Here is an 18,560-nt window from a genome sequence, read left to right as displayed (position 1 = left end):
CAGACCTTATTGTTCAGTGCAAGGTGCAGACTTTGGCATGACAAGTGTACTTCAGAGCAAGATTTGTGCTGTCGGTCGGTTCCACCTGGGACCAAGATGGGCACCAAGACAATTTGCTATATTTCACTCTCTTTATTGGGGATGTTGGTGCAATGATGGGAAACTCGAATGAAAATGGGATCTTCCCGAACAAAACCGTTATCAGAATGGCTCTCTCCTCGGTGGGATCGGGTCCATTCCTCCTCAGAGGCCTCCCCCTTGTTCAGTATCACTTTCATGGGAGGCTGATACCTAGGCCTTCGGGGCCTCAGAAGCAAGTGTCCCAATACAGTTCAAAAGGGGTTACCGCACCCCTTTTGGGTATTGTAGGCTGTAGGGTGAGCCAAGACCTTCTTCTTGGTCTAAAATATATGCAAGCTTTCCAGGGACCCCACAGTAGAGGGGTTCCATGGGTCTGCCTCAGTGGCCTCCTTGTTTTATTCCCACAGCAATAATCCCAAACCCTGGCTCGTCCTTCCTCCCGCCATTTGGTCCTGCCTAGGGCTGACCTGGCCTGCCACAATCTGCCTATTCTGGCTACGTAGTGGTTCCATCTCTCCACATGGGTCCTTTCCTCGCTTCCTGAGGTTATCTAATATTTCACCACTTGAGAAATTACCCCCAGGTTTCCTCAAGTTTCGATGTCCACTGTTGTTACCACTGAACCTTCTCCTTTAGGTCCTACCTCCTCCAGGATGTCCTCTTCTCCTCCTGATAGTATCCCTTCAGTATTCTCTGTACTACATTTACAACCACCTTATCCTCCACCTCATTTTTGTTCTGTTTCATCTTCCATATGTTTGGTATCAGTCTCACCCTCCCCCCACCCCCGATATTACCTCCTCTGTGTCACTTCCACTCTCTGCTATTGCAATCTCCTTCTTATTCTTGCTTCACACCACCTTCTCTTGCTCTCTACTTTGTGAAAAGGTCAAGGGCCTGAACCTGTCAGGGACCACTCCCAACCTGGGACAGGGGTACTACATGGGTGCAAACCAGCCCTGCTCCAGAAGCAGAGTGAAAGTGTTGCGGGAGGGGACTCAATGCTTAAATGTCACATGAATTTTACTGCCGGTACCACCCTCTGTCGCATGATGTCTCCCAGTACTGTTGCTGCCCAGAGTTCTCTCATCTTTTTCAGAACTACAATTCCCAGAATTCACCTGGGAGCAACCAAGAGCACCCATGCCAGAATCAGCAGAATGGAGTTGAGAAAGAGAATGAAGTAGACTGGGTATTTTCTTGTCAAACATAAGTGGGACACATAACACCTGACCTACCAACCCCAGACAGACACCAGGAAAATGATGGGGCAACAAAAAATGAACTGGGTGTGAGGAGAGGTTAAATGGGAACAGGAGAGAAACAGAAATCCTCCCCAAACCGAATTTGAAATAAAACTCACCATCACAGGAAGAACACTGTGCTCTAGCACCTTGAAGTGGCATGTGCTAGATGGAATTACCAGTAAATATCTTATACCAAATAACCGGACAGACCAAAAGAAGATGGTAAAATAATGCTTTAATCTCAATGAAAGAAAGCAGGGAGATACAACAGCTATCACACTTTAACTTACGTGTACAGAGTTATATACTTTTACATACATCAATTATGATGTCATCCTATGTGGCATTTACAAAACCAATTAACGGAAGGGATTGAATTATGGGAACATGTCTATTTATAGAATTATATAAGTTAAATATCTCACTGTCTGCCCCTTGTCTGTAGGACACACCCTGAGCTACTTCTACATACACAATATACTGATTATAGCAGAAAATATGGCAGTGGAATAGGAAATGCAACCTTTTATGTGAAAGTGTGTGGCAAGCTTTATGACTGGTTGGCAACCCCACCCAACCTTGGACTTTTGGCTTGCTTAGCAGCACGGGAGTGAAAACGAAACTTAGGTGCTTGAGATGTGTCAATTCCTTGTTTTCCCAATTAATCCATCACATTTTATCGATCTGATCTTATACCAAAGTCTTCTGTTTGTAGTTGACCTCGTAGTCTGCTCACTGTTCTGGGACATTCGAGGCAGTGCGAGCACACCACTATCTTAACTTGAAGCTCTAATGAATAACCTTTGGTTTGAGGTTTTAATCACGTGTTAGGAGACCACAAATGTTTCCAGTTCAGCATCTCAATTACTGCTATTTTATTTTCATTAACCAGCGTGCCATTACCCTTTCTGGCCTTTAAAGACTTGCTCACTCCACCTCACATAGGTTTTTTCCTTTGTGGCTTTCCAACAGTTGGCCCTGCAAATGTCCTTGCCTCTCCTAATCATTGCAGAAATACCTCTTACGCACATGGTCTGTTCATTCAGCTCCCTTTGTGCCTCGCACCCATCTGTGAAAATAGCCTCCTCAATCCCAAACCAAAGTACTACCTTCTTCTGCACACGAAAACAGCTTCTTCATCAGTTCTTCAATTTGCAATCCCAGGCTTGTATTTTAAGGGAACAGAGTTAATTCTTAACATGGGCCATCGTACATTTTCTTCCAATGGCCGACCTAAATGTTATGTATATACCTCTTTTTAGCAAGCTTCTATATGTCTTTTCTACCTTGCGTTACAGTGTATTTACAGTTATTGGTCAGCAAGTTACTTCATCTTCCTGCGTTCACGATTACTTCATCTTTAGGTACATGTTTCTCTTAGTGCTTCAGTTACATCATCAGTCTTAAGTATTTTCATATCGTTTCAGCATAGGTTCATACATCTTCTTAATAATATCATTCTGTTGTTTTCAGACTTTTCTTTAGAAATCGTCCATATTACTCATAGCCGCATACTGGCACTTGGCAGCGGACATCCTTCCTGTTAGCATCCTTCCAGTGCCTCAACATGAGGGTATATTCTGAATGGCTGCCTGAGTGTATATTGTCTCTCATACACTCGACGTGGTATAGGAATGTTGCATGGGTTCCCAATTGCAGCTCTTCGTCTGCTATTCCAGACAGTGGTGAGAGGTCGGGGACTAGACAGTGGTGAGGGGTCGGGGACTAGAGAAGAGGCATCCACCTGCTCCTCTACATTCCCCCATGCGGTCGAATATTCAACCACACCGTTCTTCTCCTCTTCTTACGCAATTTCTGCTTCATCTTCTTCAATCATTACATCATATTTCCTTTTCTTCAAGACCCATATTTTCTTCACCCCCCTCAGGTGACCTGCATTCCTTATGTGTTCATCCACATTCCAGCTCATATATCCAAACACTTGAAAAATGTTACCTCTAAATGATTGCGCAGCTCTAAGCGAATGGTAAATATCCTATTCAAATTGAATGTGTAACTGGACAACAAATACAGTGAAACAAATAGTCCAAAGCAATAGACTCTTCAGTCAAAAAAAACGCTGTTGAAACAGATTTTATGAGTTGATGCAAAAACAAGACTGCCGACACGTGTTTCGACCCAAAACAACGGGTCCTTTTCAAGGCAAGACGTATGTTATTCAAACTGAGTTGGAAAACCCAAGCCCTCCTTAGGGGCAGATATATGGGCCAATTCTAAAGTAGTTCATTCTCCTCAAGAATATAATATGCACTTTTGAACACCAGGTCACTGATTAGTCATGCCCAAGACATCCATGATCTGATCCAGGACAGTAAACTCAACATTTTTTTTCTCTCTGAAACCTGGATCAGAGACACCAGTGGACCATCAATTAATCTTGTAGTCCCCTGAGGGTTTTCCATCTTCTGCAAAAACAGAAAAGAGGGACTTGGAGGCGGAGTGGCAATCATAGCAAAATCTTATTTGGTGCTCTTCGCTTCTCCCATCTCCTGCCATGGTTGTGAAATCTTACTAGTTAAACTGACCCCCAACCCGAATACATGTGTCAATTGTATTCTTAATTATCGCCTTCCATCGGCTATGCCGGACTTCATAGATGAAATTTCTCAGACCCTACGTTCCCTTGAGGGTCAAAACCGAGCCTCTCTTCTCTTAGGTGATTTGAATTACTGGAGCTATTGAACTTGAACAAACCTTAAATAATCTGAACTTCCAAGTGGCAAATAAGGACCCCACCACTGATAAGAACCACGTGTTGGATTGGGTGGTCTCTAAAAATGTTTTAACCACTATTGATCGAACGTATCTCTGTATTTGGTCGGGTCATTACATTGTGGAATTCCACTTCCAATTACCAGAGGCGGTAGTTAAACCTCAGAACCCCTCCAAGACCATTATCAATTGTAACTTTAACAGGATTCAGGTGCAGGACCTGTCCTTTTGTTTACAAACTCTCATGACTGAGACTGCGAGTGAGGATTCAGCTGAGTACTTGGCTTCTCAAACACCTTTTCTAAACTGCTTGATGCAAAAGCTCCTCTTTGATCTAAAATTGTGAGGGATAACCTCAATCACAAAACAATGGTTCACTCCTGAACTCATAGCAATAAAGAAGGAAACACGTAAACTAGAACTCTGCTGGATGAACAATCTCACTGATGACAACAAATCAATATGGAAAGAACTAGATAATGCCTACAAAAATAAAATCATCGAAACTGAGTATTATAATCTTGAGATTAACCAGGCTCCAACTGCCCTAAACAACCTTTTGAAATTCTTAGACTTATTGAAAAACCAAAGCCCCTTCTAACTCTATTTTTTACCACCAAGCAGGACTCCATAGATGTACAAACAGCATTTGAAGCCGAAATAATGAAGGCCAGAGAGAAAATCAGTGCAGCACTGCCTAATGTCGCACTCTCGACTAAGATTCAGGGTCATGCTCCTAGAAACGAAACTACCGATCATTTCGCCTTCTCACCTATATCTGTACTGGAGATGCAGAATCTTTTATCCACTATGCGACCCACCTCATGCTCTGAAAACATCATCCCGCCTAAGCTCATCTTGGAACACAGAGACCTTTGTGCCCCTTTTCTGACCAGGTTTATTAATGCATCCTTTAGAGATAGAGATAGCTCGGTGCCATCAACAATTAAAGCCATTACAGTTAATTCACTGCTAAAAAAAAAAAACAGTCTGGACCTTAGAGATCCAGGTAATCTGAGACCTATAACCAACTGTCAATTCCGCCCTAAAATCTTGGATAAAACTGCTTGCATGCAATTTCAAGCTTTTGTTGAAACACATAACATCCTCCATGACAGACAATCAGGTTTTCGACCCGCTATACTTCTGAGACAGCGCTACTTGATCTACAATCTCAAATGCTGAGTATCGTCGAAAAGGGCAAAGTGGGAATGCTGGTACTTCTGGACCTGTCAGCGGCTTTCGACTTGGTCAATCACCAATGCCTCCTGCAGTCCTCACGCCATCTGGGACTTTGCTCCAAGAGTGGTTGATTGGTTTCATTCATTTCTATCACGACACAAATTAAAAATTCAGTGGGGATCGGTCCTCTCTCCATCAGCTCCCATTTGGTGCAGAGTTCCTCAAGGTGCAAGTGTGTCCCCTATCTTGTTCAACATATACACAAGAACTTTCTGTTCACTATTGGATGATCAAGGGGTATTTTTTACAAACTATGCCGATGACACCCAGCTGGTCCGAGAATCCACTGGGGACCATTTCGAAAACCGATCCATCTCCCACATATTCCGCTAGATAGAACACTTGATGGCCTCAAACTGGCATTGTCTGAGCACCAACAAGACAGAGATTCTGGTTTATGGATCCAGGCAGGCCCGAGTGAAACTCAATCTGGCTCTCACAAGTTTTAGAATCAGAGACAGCACCATCCAGGTTCAAACTAAGGTTAAAATGCTTGGTGTTCAGCTTGAGGCCACTCTGAGTTCCGAGGCACATGTCAATTGCTGATCCGAAATTGTAATTACCAGCTGCACTTTCTCAGAAACATTTGTCCGTACAGTTCAGAAGAGAACAGTGCCACCATAGCTCGAGTTGATTGTTGTAACTCCTTATTGATTGGAGCCTCAAACTCATACCTAAAAAAATGTCAGGTTCTGCAAAACAATGCTGTATGTATCGTCAAAAAGGTTGCTAGGCATGCTAACATCTCCAATCACCAACATAACCTTCACTGGCTTCCTGTCAAGGAGTGAATCCTGTTTAAGACAGCAAATATGGTTTTCAAATGTATCGCTGGACAAGCCCCTGCTTATCTAAAATCATCCATTCCACAATATTAGCTGCCAAGAAATCCGCGAGCTAGTGGAAAGAAGCAGATTATCTGCCCTGGTTATAGACGTACTAATGGACTTGGCAGATCTTTTTCCAGTTAAGGCAGCAATCTTTTGGAACGCTCTCGCCATTACATTGAGGGCGGAAGAGGCAATAGGAACTTTCAGAAAAGCTTTGAAAACATATCTTTTCAAGTGAATTCCCTCCCCCCTGATTATACTCTCCACTTTTGTCCTGTTCCTTGATGGTCGTCCTGCCGTGTGAGTGTTATGGGCACCCTGATGCCCATAGGCTTTTGGCGCCTTCCAAATAATTAAATAAAATAAAATAAATAGCTCCCTGTCAATTGATCCAAAAATAACTGCCCTTACTTTTGTGCCACATCACTGTAGATCTTTGCCTAAAACCATGCTTCGTAAATGTGATCCGATTGAAATAGCTGATTGCAAACTTGATCTGCTTTTAACTGCCCCTTGTAAAGGTGATACACCTGTAACTGCCCATTGCGCACACAATATCTCATCCGTCCTCTTGCCCTCTATCCCTCACCTGCCGGTAGTAGCAGCATTTGCTCCCCCTAACTGTTCACCTGCATGTATTACTGCATGGGACTGCGATAAGTGCCCTACTACGACTCGGATTACGACAACCCATACACCCATCTCACCACCCACCCTGCACTTTCTCCCCCCCCTTCCACCTTCCTGCCACCGCTCAAATGGTTTGGGTCTGCACCCCACCGGAAAGCCTCTGGGGAAGGATCCACGGAGCAACATCCTGACCCGCTGATGACACACAAGACTACCCGTACCCACGCACCCAAACCCTGAACATGTGATCCAACCCCAGCCCCAGTAACAGCCAGCCCTAACCCACCTGTTGCTCACCTTCAGCCACCCTCCTCCAGTAATTGGGGACCAGGCCCCTCGGCCCCATGCCTAGGTAAATTGCGCCGACACAGACTTTGTTCCAGAATCACTAGCTCAAACTCTGACACGCCCCACCCACAAGTGCACACGATTGCTACACCGGCAACAACACATGACCTGCTGGTACAACCAGCGATGCCCAAAAGGCTAGACACCACACATGCATCAGATTCACTAAAATGTGCCCTTCTCAATGCTAGGTCCCTAGCTGTGCATGCCGTGGAAATCCACAATCTCATCGTGGAGCTCCAGCTCTACTTCCTAGCCATCGCAGAATCTTGGCTCCATGATGCCCCTGGACCACTCTTATCCTTGGCCATACCACCTGCCTATACCATTCAAAGGGCCTTCCATACCAACGCGCCAGGAGGTGGAGTCGCCCTTATCTATAAATCTGCACTCCAAATCAGAACCTGCCCTATGCTCCCCAGCCCACGCTATGAAATGTTACTCTTGAAACTCTAACACTGATCCTCAAACGACCTACAACCAGTGGTCGAAGTGTGCTGGAGCGGTGCTCCTATGTTTTTCTTTTTTGCATTTCACTGTTCCTATACTTTTATTTTATGAAGAAACCGCTCCAGAATGGTTTCAAGTCATACTGCGTCTGCAGTCTGACCTGAGTAAGGGTTGTGATGTCTCTGCAGCTGTGTCTCATCCACAGCAGTGTGTTTTGACGAGCTGATACTCTACAGAGGTCGCGTGTTCGTGTTGGTGAGAAAAATGTCCCAGCATGCAATTTCACCAGGTCTGGCCACACAGGTTTGTTGAGTAATGAACTCACTAAAGTGACTGTATGTGCCTGAGTTTCCCTTCCGTCTGGAGAGGGACACAGAACACTTAGAATTCTGCTGTTAGACAGCGTAATTTCAGCACACCCCAGGGCACCTGGTATGGTAATGTTTATTTGTATAGCGCCTATACACAGGCAAGTGTTTCAAAGCGCTCAAGCATGGAAGGAACATGGGGAAAACAATAGTCGCTCCGAGCCCTTGAATTTCTGAGACGATAACGGTCTGCACAGGCAGATTAAGTGCAATATTATACATTTAACAGTTTAGATATAGCAAATAGGGCTGCCGGCAATTCTGCAGTTTTTTCAAGTGCATATTAAGGGGGGAGACAAGGGGGAACAGACAGAACAATCTTCAGGCAGGGCTGTATAAGTGCGGGAGGGAAAAGGAGGGGCAGGGGACCAAGTGTGCCCAGTCTGTAGAGACCGGTGAAGTGCGGAGAGAGAAGCTCTCATGGTTTTATTACAAGTGGAGTGGGGTGTAGGGCCTTGCGGTAAATGCAGAAGGACTGGCAGGGGTGCCTGGGACCTGTGAGACTCTGAGGTACATCAGGCGGCAGTAAATAAGCTGTGTGGAAAAGGGATAGAAGGAAGAGCAGAGAGCTAGGTTAGCAGGGTAGGGTGAGAGAGAAGAGAGAGGAGAAGAGGATGGTCTTGGGGAGTTTCTGGAACTTGAGAATTTCAGGCTTAAGACGGAGGGTGGCAGGGAGGCTGTTCCAGAGGGAGGCACCTGCTGAGCAAAGGGATCTCCTTCCAAATCTCTGCTTGGAGAACCGGCTCACCCGCAGAAGGTTGGAGGTAGATGAGCGGAGGGCTCAGGAGGGACAGTATTTAGGAAGGCAACATTGAAGGTAAGTAGGTCCCAGACCGCAGAAAGCCTTGTGGACAATGCAGAGCTACTTGAATTTGATCTGTGCAGCCACGAGGAGCCAGTGGAGTGATTTCAGCACCGGAGCGATGTAGTCCCTGGGCTTAAGGCCAAGCATAAGTCTTGCGGTTCTGTTCTGGATGAGTTGCAGGGGCTGCAGGGTGGAAGCAGGGAGGTTGAGGAAGAGGCTGTTGCAGTAGTCCAGCATGGAGAGCACTAGGACTCTGGAGACAGTGAGCCGCTGAAGGAGAGTGAGAAAAGGTAGAGTGCCTCTAAGGAGGTGTAGTTGATAGTTAGACTTTTTTGAGAGGAGAAGTAGAGGGTGGAGTCGAAAAGGACCCCAAGGCTTTTGGCCTCACAGGTGGTGGTAGGCGCAGGGCCAAGGGAGGCTGGCCAGAGTGAGAGAGGGAAGGCCGGAGAAGGTGTCCCAATGCGGACAATCTCAGTTTTACTGGCATTGAGACAAAGGTCGTTTGCAGAACACCATGACTGAATAGAAGACAGTCAGGTATGAGTGAGAAGGAGGAGGCGGCTGAGGGTAGCCTGAAGGACAGCTGTGTGTCATCCGCATAACACTGGAAATTAGAGGTGAGAGTGGCAATCACAAGTGCCAGGGCAGCCATGTAGATGATGAAGAACCGGGGGAAAGGTTAGAACCCTGGGGAACATTGCAGGTTGAGAGGGTGATAGTTGAGAGAAAGGCACAGAGTTCGACCTGGGATGTGCGGTCAGACAGAAAAGAGGTTAACTAAGCCAGAACCTGACCTGTGATTCCCAAGGTGTCATGAAGCCGTGAGATCAGGATGTTGTGATTACCTCACACTTAAATGTAAGCCTGCCTTATCATTAATCAGCCCTTCAATCCCTGCTCCTGCCCAAGTTCTATGGCAATCTGTCAACAAATGCAAGAATGTAAATTTTTATTTTTGCATTTCATGACCATTGGATACCACATGGCATATGAACAGAGATATTTGCATTACCAATACAACGGTCATGAAATACAAAAGTTAAAAGCAAAGTTCACTTGTGTTTTTCTTCCTATCAGGCTCCATTCCTCAAAACCCTGTGTTTTAATTCAGTTGTGTTGCTGTGATGTTACTAACCTGCTATGAAGACATCCATTTTCTGCATGGAGAACGTTTTCCATTCAGGAAGGAAAGGGAAATGAAATGCACAGAAATATGCCCTCATTGCTGAGGAAGTATAGTGCAATTTCAGCGTCATCTGCATCATTGTTTAAAAAAATATTAAACAACATGACTTTTTTGCTTTGTGGGGGCATGTCAGATGGTTTGAGAATGGAAACCCTGGAGTGAAGCATTCCCAATTGCAGACCCTGCTCAGACAGCTACATCTTCCAAACCTTCCTTTATGTGTCTTCAATGTGAAATGATTAAGAAAACAAAAACAATAAGGAACAGTTTGTTCAATTGACATTGGCAGTGTGTTTAAGGCAAGACCTCTCAGGCCTTTGTCCCTGTTGGTTCTGAACCAGAACACCCTCACAGCTTAAATAACAAGTCATGATATTGTCCAATGCACTGTTGAAGTTCAGAACCTGCTGCCTGGCGATTAGCAATTAAGGTTGGATAAATTATTCCTGTACCTTTTACATACAGTTTGTGCATTCACTAAAGCACAACTCGTCAAAGGTTTTTTCCATTCTTTGGGGAATATATTGATCAAGTGCATCAACCAAAGTTGAAATGTCTATAGTATGCTTAAGTGCTATCATGGTTCAGAAGATAGCTCAGTGTGTTAAGCACACATTGCAGAAGCACAAGTTCATATGCCAGATCACAGTACCTCATTATTATTATTAATATTATTAGGATATTTATTGAGCGCGGACCTAGCTTCGGGAAGTTTAGGGAGCAGAGAAACATCTGAGCAAGGTCTTCCCTCTCTCTGAGGTTGTAAACACTTTCATGATAGGAACACCTACTTTGCTAAAACACACCCGCACCAGAAAGTGCTATATATAAATACGAACATAGCATCAGTGTTCCTCTGTTCTAGAGCTCTGTCTAAAGGCTGTCCAACAAGAGCTTTAAAAACGTTGTCACTGCACTCTCTGTGGAGCATAAAGCTTTAGTCAGGAGAGATGGTTAGGCAGCCACATTTGAGACTTTGGAACAACGTGTTTGAGGCTCATATCCTGGCTCTGCCATTGAACAATCATGTGATCCTGGACAAAACATTTTATATCAATGCATACTAGACCATTTCCTGCCTTTTCTCTTCCTGTAGGCTATTTGAGCAGAAGGTGTACTAGACATGTTTCAGGCCTCTAATGAGTTTACTTTCAGATCTGCTTATTTGAAACAAACATTTTAGCTTTTTGTACAATTTCAAATTTTCATCACATCACAAATAACAATATACAAATCTGCATCAAAAAATGATTATACTTTGCTGACCTTATCACAAAGTGTACTTTGTTGGCTGTACTAAAGCTTTGAATTACAGCAGTAAAATGCAGCTGACATTTCTGAGGATCCCTTGGTATTCCTACTTGAAAACAACATTGATGAAAGAGAAAATAAAGCTACACTAAAATAATTCTCCTTTTGTATACCATGTTTCTACGAGGATATTTTTTAAAATAGTTTCTTTTTGGGTTATCATGTGATGAGGGTACTTTCTAAATCAGGTCTATAAAATAGTAGTATCTTAGTTAATGAACGTCAAACAATTGCACCTTGCTTTATGAAAATAACTGGGCAGTGGTTGAAGTGGGCGGGAGCGGATGGGAGCGGTGCTCCTATACTTTTAAAACATTTTTTTGACTTTTCTTATACTTTCAGATTTAAAAAGAAACCATCCTGGAATGGTTCAGTTTTAAAATAAAAGTGTAGGTAGAAGTTGAAACTTGCACCTCAATGCACTGCACTCAACATTCCCTTAAACAGCAGGTGTATTTGTTTTGGGAGTTTGGATTGCGCGTGGGAGGGAGCGTGACGATGGGGGTTAGGGGAGAGTGGTCAGGCCAGCAGGAAACATAGTTCCACTACTTCTTTTCGTAAACTTCGACCACTACCTACATCATACTACTGATATATAGACAGCCCAATGGACCCAGCTCCCCTCCCCTGACCTGGATATCCGACTCTTAATCATGCCGCTCATGAAACCTACCACCAAATGTATCATTCTGGGGAACATCAAGCTCAGCTTTAATGATGCTTCTGATACTAAAGCTACTGCACTAGCAGCTGCCCTCAACAACATGTGCTTTTCCCAACTCATCGCCGGACCGACCCATAACAAAGAAAGCATTTTTGATTGGATCCTCATGGCCAATGCCCTCATTACTATCTTGGCCATTGACCCTACCCCCTGGTCTGATCATGTTATTATACAGTTCTCATTCTCACTCACTAAACACTTGAAAATCCACCCTGTGTCCTTAAGTCCCGTCATGGTCTGCAACACTTGAAAGCTAAAATATAACGACCTCAAACCCACTATGACCTAGGACCCAACAGGTCCCCTCATGACCTAGTAATCCATTACCACTCCTGTCTACTCCAAGCCCTTGATACACATGCCCCTCTCAAATCTAAAATTCCTAAGCCTCACAAAATGAATAAACTCTGGTTCTCTGAGGAACTAATTGAACAGAGCAGAGAAAAAAGATCTCTAAAACACATCTGTAAAATAAAACTCTCTTCCTCACAGTTGCAGTCCTTCACAACCTTAGCCCTTAAATACAAAAAAGCAGTTCTCTCCTGCAAATCCAACAGCTCCAACGATAGAATCACAAATGCTTGCTCAAACAGCCAAGAACTTTGTGCGATACTTCGAGAATTGGAACCCCCCATCCTCCGATCAGTCACTACCCGTGTCGACAATGACTGGTGTACTACTATACAGATTGCCCTCTCCAATAAAATCAACACACTAGTTTCAAAGATTAAAGCTAAGAAAGCCCTATTTGCGGCCAAGCCCCAGGCAACCCACATCAACCCCTTGCCTTGCAGCGACAACTCTTTGAACACACCACAGTTCTTCTTCAACCAAGCCTCTCCTGAGCATGTACTTGCCACCATTAGCTCTCTGAAACCATCAAACTGTAAAGGAGATTCCTGCCCCGCCAACTTAGTGAAACTCTGTGCTCCCACTCTCACACCCATCATTACAGAGTTTGCCAATGCCTCCTTTTCAGCCAGCATTGTACCCCCGAAATCAAATCCGTGTGGGTCACCCCACTCAAAAAAAACTCCCATGACCTAGTCACACCAACAAATTACCATCCCATCACCACTGTCCCATTCCTTCTAAGAATTCTGGACCACCTTGCCTATCTCCAAGTCCAACAATTCTTAGAAAATAACCACCTACTCGGCAAAAGACAATCGGGCGTCTGCCCCAGACATAGCACAGAAACTGCCCTCCCCGACATGAAAATACAAATGGACTCCATCCGTGACTCTGGAAATACATGCACAAAACCTCTCTTTGACCTCCTTGACGCTAAAGGGATTACTTACACAAACTAAGCGGATGACACACAGATCCTCATCCCACTCACAGGCTACCATGTCAGGGACTGTACTATAATCAATGAAGTCTATAGCGCTATCCAAAGCTGGATAGCCACCCACAACCTATGCCTAAATGACGAGAAAACAGAGCTCCTTATCATTGGCTCTCCCATAGGATCAAACACCTTGGCCCCATCTTCTCCTCCTTCTGCATTGATTGCACATCTATCCCAATCTTAAAGCATATACAAATGCTAGGGGTCCATCTAGAAGCTGAACTAAATATGAATAGACAAGTCAATGCCCTTGCCTCCTCCACCACATACACAGCTAGGCTTATTTCACTGTGTAGGCAGTTCCTCTCCCCGAACAACTACATTACACTATCACAACCACTGATCCTCTCCAAACTCGACTATTGTACTGTCCTACTCAAGGATACCTCCAAAACTAATATGACAAAACTCCAAATGCTCCAGAATAAAGCCCTACGTGCTGCCCTGGGTCTTCAACGATCTGACCATATCTCTGCCTCCAGACGTAAAGCCCATTTGCTGCCTGTCAAAGCCCGCGCAGAATTTGAAACACTCACCATCACCCATCACTGCATACGCAAAGAAGCCCACCAATACCTTGTCAACTACATTGCAGTGAATACCCATAAACGCACGCTTAAAGGATAGTTCCGGGACTTTTTTTTTATTGTCCCTACGGTTCGGCCATGTGTTTTTAAGCATAAATCGGTAGATCGTAGAAAACTTTCCTATGGACCTTACCCGACTTTTCGTCCATTAACGCACTCGAAATCAGCCGCCATTTTGTGATAATCCTATCATTTCCCCCCATCGACCTGGCTCACCTGCGTTTGCGGCACTAAATCATATCCCCCGCCCCTGAAACAGAGTTTATCTAAACACTCATATTCCCCGCCTCTATCCGTGACGTGACTGTGCTGCGTAGGCAAACGCGCCCAGGCGTCTTCTACGCGACTCCACACAGAACCCGGAAACCAACACAGATCAGCTCACAACATAGCGCGCCACAATTCGGAATATGAAACTGTACTTTTAAATCAAACCGCAAGATTGTAAATTTGGTAAAGTACATTTATTTGACATCAAATGTTTAGAGAATATTCAGCGATTTGCATTTTTCTTTGCTCTCGATCCAAAATAGTTCGTCTTGAGGCAAGCGATGTTCGTGTGCAGTACACAGGGTGTTGGTTTACGATAAAATAAGTTCTTCGGTCGCACTGATAATCGCATGGCTGTTCCAACAACGAGGCACTAGGCCACCACAACGGTATGTATGTTGCATCTAGCCATTAGTACCGCGTAAGGGCATACTTGTACTTGGCGATCGTCCCATAAAATGGTCAGGGTGGTAACGTTGTTCACGCGGAGAAGCAACTGGCGGTTGTAAAAGCCATCCGCCGGTGTCTGGTACTCGTGACACATTCAATAATGAAGGATGTACCTGTTTTAAAAACATAAAAAATGAAATTAGTCTCACCATCAGATCTTTATTAAAATTATTCATTTTATATATTAGGTCAGGAAATTATTTCATAGCTAGGACAGTGCAACTGGGTATTATACGTCATTTCCAGTAACCCACCCCCTCTCCTCGGCCTTTTTCAGAGCCGCCTGAGCGCCAGTGGACCACTTCGTCACTGATATGATATAATATGGCATTTGCAACGCGCCTATACACAAGTGTTTCAAGGCGTGGGCGAGGCAGGGAGGGGGGGAACAAGGAGAAGACAGACAACGATCCTACTAGGCCAGGTGTCATTCAGATCGCGCAAGTGCAGGGGTAGGGGGAAGGTAAAAGTGCAAGGGGAAGGGGAGGGGGGAAGTGGAGTACAAGGTAAGTAGCATAAAATAATAAATACATAGGGCCAGCTGGTGGCGAGTGCAGGGTAAGTGCAGAACAAGTGCTGGGAAGGGGGGGCTGTAGGATACTGAGACAGTCCCCCAGTGCAGGGGTTGACAGGGAGGCAGTGCAGGTGGAGAGTGGAAGGGCCCAGGACCGAGGTCGCAGACAGTGGACCAGTTGTAGCTGGGGAGAGGGAGAGAGAAACCAGAAGCAAAGAGGAAGGTTTTGAGGTGCTTCCGTAAAAGGAGATGGTTCTCCTCAAGATAGTGCGCGGTACAAAACAATATGCCACATAGAACGAACAAGTACAACTTAACCCGTCTTTAAAGCTACTGTATAGTAATTAAATTGCGGTATAAACTCATCTAAAGAGTTACTTACATTATATTTGCATTTTCCATTGTGTCTGTGCGTAGGGCAGCCCCGAAATACCACTCCTTCTATGCCGACGTTATTTCTTCTAATGAACGAACATTAAATGGCTTTCGTTTCTGAAATTATATTCATTATCGTTTCTTACGTTATTGCACCACACCCCCAAAAAGAAGTCTTTCGGGATGGTCCCGGCCTGTCAAGGTCAAATAACAATAGAACCTTATACTGAGTCGTGGGCCATTCCGGCACCCGAGCAAAAAATCAAAGCAGCTGACCTTCACTTTGAACGAGCACACATTACTAGTTAGCTACATTCAGTGTAAGGCCATCTCACAGGACTTGAAATTTACACTCCATCTTTGCATTTTGTCTGCGTGCATTTGCAGCCCCAGAGAACCATAAATACGGAGATATTCTATATTTTTTGAAAAATGATTTATATTACTGTTTGGTTTAATTTAATGCGCAAATGAACAAGGTTGGATAGACACATTGCATGTACACTGAGCAATCACTTTTATTTACACAATACATAGCTATACATATTCAATGGGCCTGCAACATGAGGAGACTCCAGAGCAAAGTCACAGGTGACACCCGGGTGGTTCGCACTACTGCACGGTGAAGGGAGGGGCAAGGGTGGAGAGACACATTGCATGTACACTGAGCAATCACTTTTATTTACACATTACATAGATACACATATTCAATGGGCCTGCAACATGAGGAGACTCGAGAGAACAGACAATCAAATTACAATCATTTAAACCGTGATGTGTATTTCTCAATGAGCTCTGCTTTAGGTGGACATGGAACAGAGGCAATGTTGGGTGGCAATGCAGTTGTCCCCTGCACAGGTTCGTTCACAACTCCATGTATGTGCCTATCTAGGACATCAACAATAAGTCTCTCAATAAACTCATATTGCATATCCTCAAACACTGGTTTGATCACCCATTGTTTACTTCTTTTAGTGAAGGCCTTATTGTAGCGAAGCGTCCCTAAAGTTCCGGTCGTCCTACTTTGTTGACGGCCAACATTATGGTTATGTGCCAAGACCGCTAGAAGAGTCCGATTTATCATGCCCTCCATGCCAAAATGCAATCGTTTTGGCCTGTACTTTAGGCACATATTGTGGAACACCTCCAAATCTCCTGTGTGGCAGAATTCCGTGAGTCCCCTCAAATCTCTTGTTATAGTTTTATCAAATACAATCTTTTCAATGGCTTTGTGAGTGGGTGATGAAGGAATCAACCACTTCTTCTTCCGTGCCTCCTCTGTGGACAAATGGCCATGTTCACAATTGTGGAAATGTTGGTTTGTGGTCCAGCGGTGAACGTTGCTACAGTGTAGCATTACTGACCGCCATTTTTCCAGTAGAATTTCCAACGACCCTCCACATGTTTTTGAGCTCCACCAAAGATGGTTGCTGATTGACTTGGACCACTGTGAAATACCTTGCATATCTTTTTTTTTACCTGCAGCCGACATTTTTTTATTGATTGTTTTTGCAAGATGCCATACGTCAAATTGGTGATTTATATTTTTGTACTCTTCTCTCATTGTCTTGGCAATTGAAACGTGTCTGTCCGTGGCTATCAGGTCGATCACCATTCCCCGCGATTGTAGTTCTTGCAATGATGCTACAAAGCCAACTTTCTCCATGGCCACTGAGGATGTACTTTGTGACACCTGCACGACCACCGAACTCACAATTTTCTTACTTTCCATGTCCTGAAAGTGGTAGGTGCAGTACTTGGCTGAAAATCCTGGGCTGTCGCACTGTCCATCACCGGCTAGCCTGAACCGTTTGCCCGCGAATGTACTATCAATAGACATTTTTTCCATTCTCCAAGCTTCGCTAATGGCTGGAAATAGATAATCGGTTTGGTATTTGTAGAACTGAGTTTTCGCAATGAAATGGATTCCCACAAACTGAAAGAAATACTCTAACTTTTTAAAACTTGAACCACTAAAAAGTGTGGCTGCTGCACAAAGTAGATTGCCTGCTGGCAGTTGCCCCAGCATGGGTTGTGCAGACCATGAGAAAGGATGATATTTTGTACAGGTGGCATGTATTTTAAGGTTAGTGCCTCGAATTGCACGAGTCACATTAATCAATGGCTCCCCACATACTTCACCACCAACCGAATGCCCACATTTCATCCTAATAATAATATCAATCAAACAACTATCGAATACAATGAATTTGGCCTCTTTCCTTATACTGTCACTCTGCATCCCAGCTGGTTCGGCCTGTAACGTTGAGGACATGTCACTCACATGAAAGGTAGAATCTCTGATATCGTCTTCCGCTATGTTCAGTGATATTGATGGTGTTTCATTGTCGTCCACTTCATTCTCTTCCATTGCAACATCTGTTCCTTCTCCGGCGATGGGTGAATAAAACAATTTCTTCAACTTTCTCGCGGTCTTAGTTTTTGCGGGTGTGGATTCTGTGAATTGATCTCCGACTGCATCCGAACTACCAGGAGGACATTCACTATCAATGGCTGGTGGTGGTATAGCTCTGTTGTCAATCACTTCATATTCTTCCCATTGGCACGATGCATCTCCAGTCTCAAGTCCCTGCCAAAAGGTTTGACAAGCAACATCTCTCGTTCGCTTCACTGTCTGTGTAGATCTAGTTCGTACACCCACTCGCAACTAGAGGACAGATTGGAAAAGGGATGTTCAGTTTAAACACAACTTACAGTATTGAACTATTAACAGTGAAAAACAACATAATATAGTGACCAGGACACTAACCTTCTTTTGCTTTCTTTTCTTTGAAACTTTCTTGCCTCGAACTTCAACATCAGGACGCTGTTGCTCCGACTCGACTGCAACGACTATATTTTCATGATAAGCACATCCATCACGCACTGACGCTCCATCGACTCCCTGAAACATAGAACTTTCATTAGTATGTATAATAATATTGAAAACACAAAATGTACTTGGGGACCAATACCCACGTACATCTCAATAGCAAAACACGAATGAACGCATTGTGTAGAACATTCAAACGACAATTATTCACGCATTGTTGAT

Source organism: Ambystoma mexicanum, chromosome 6p (genome assembly GCF_040938575.1).
Source record: "Ambystoma mexicanum isolate Mex_15411 chromosome 6p, UKY_AmexF1_1, whole genome shotgun sequence".
Taxonomy (NCBI): domain Eukaryota; kingdom Metazoa; phylum Chordata; class Amphibia; order Caudata; family Ambystomatidae; genus Ambystoma; species Ambystoma mexicanum.
This window is presented reverse-complemented; position numbering follows the sequence as displayed.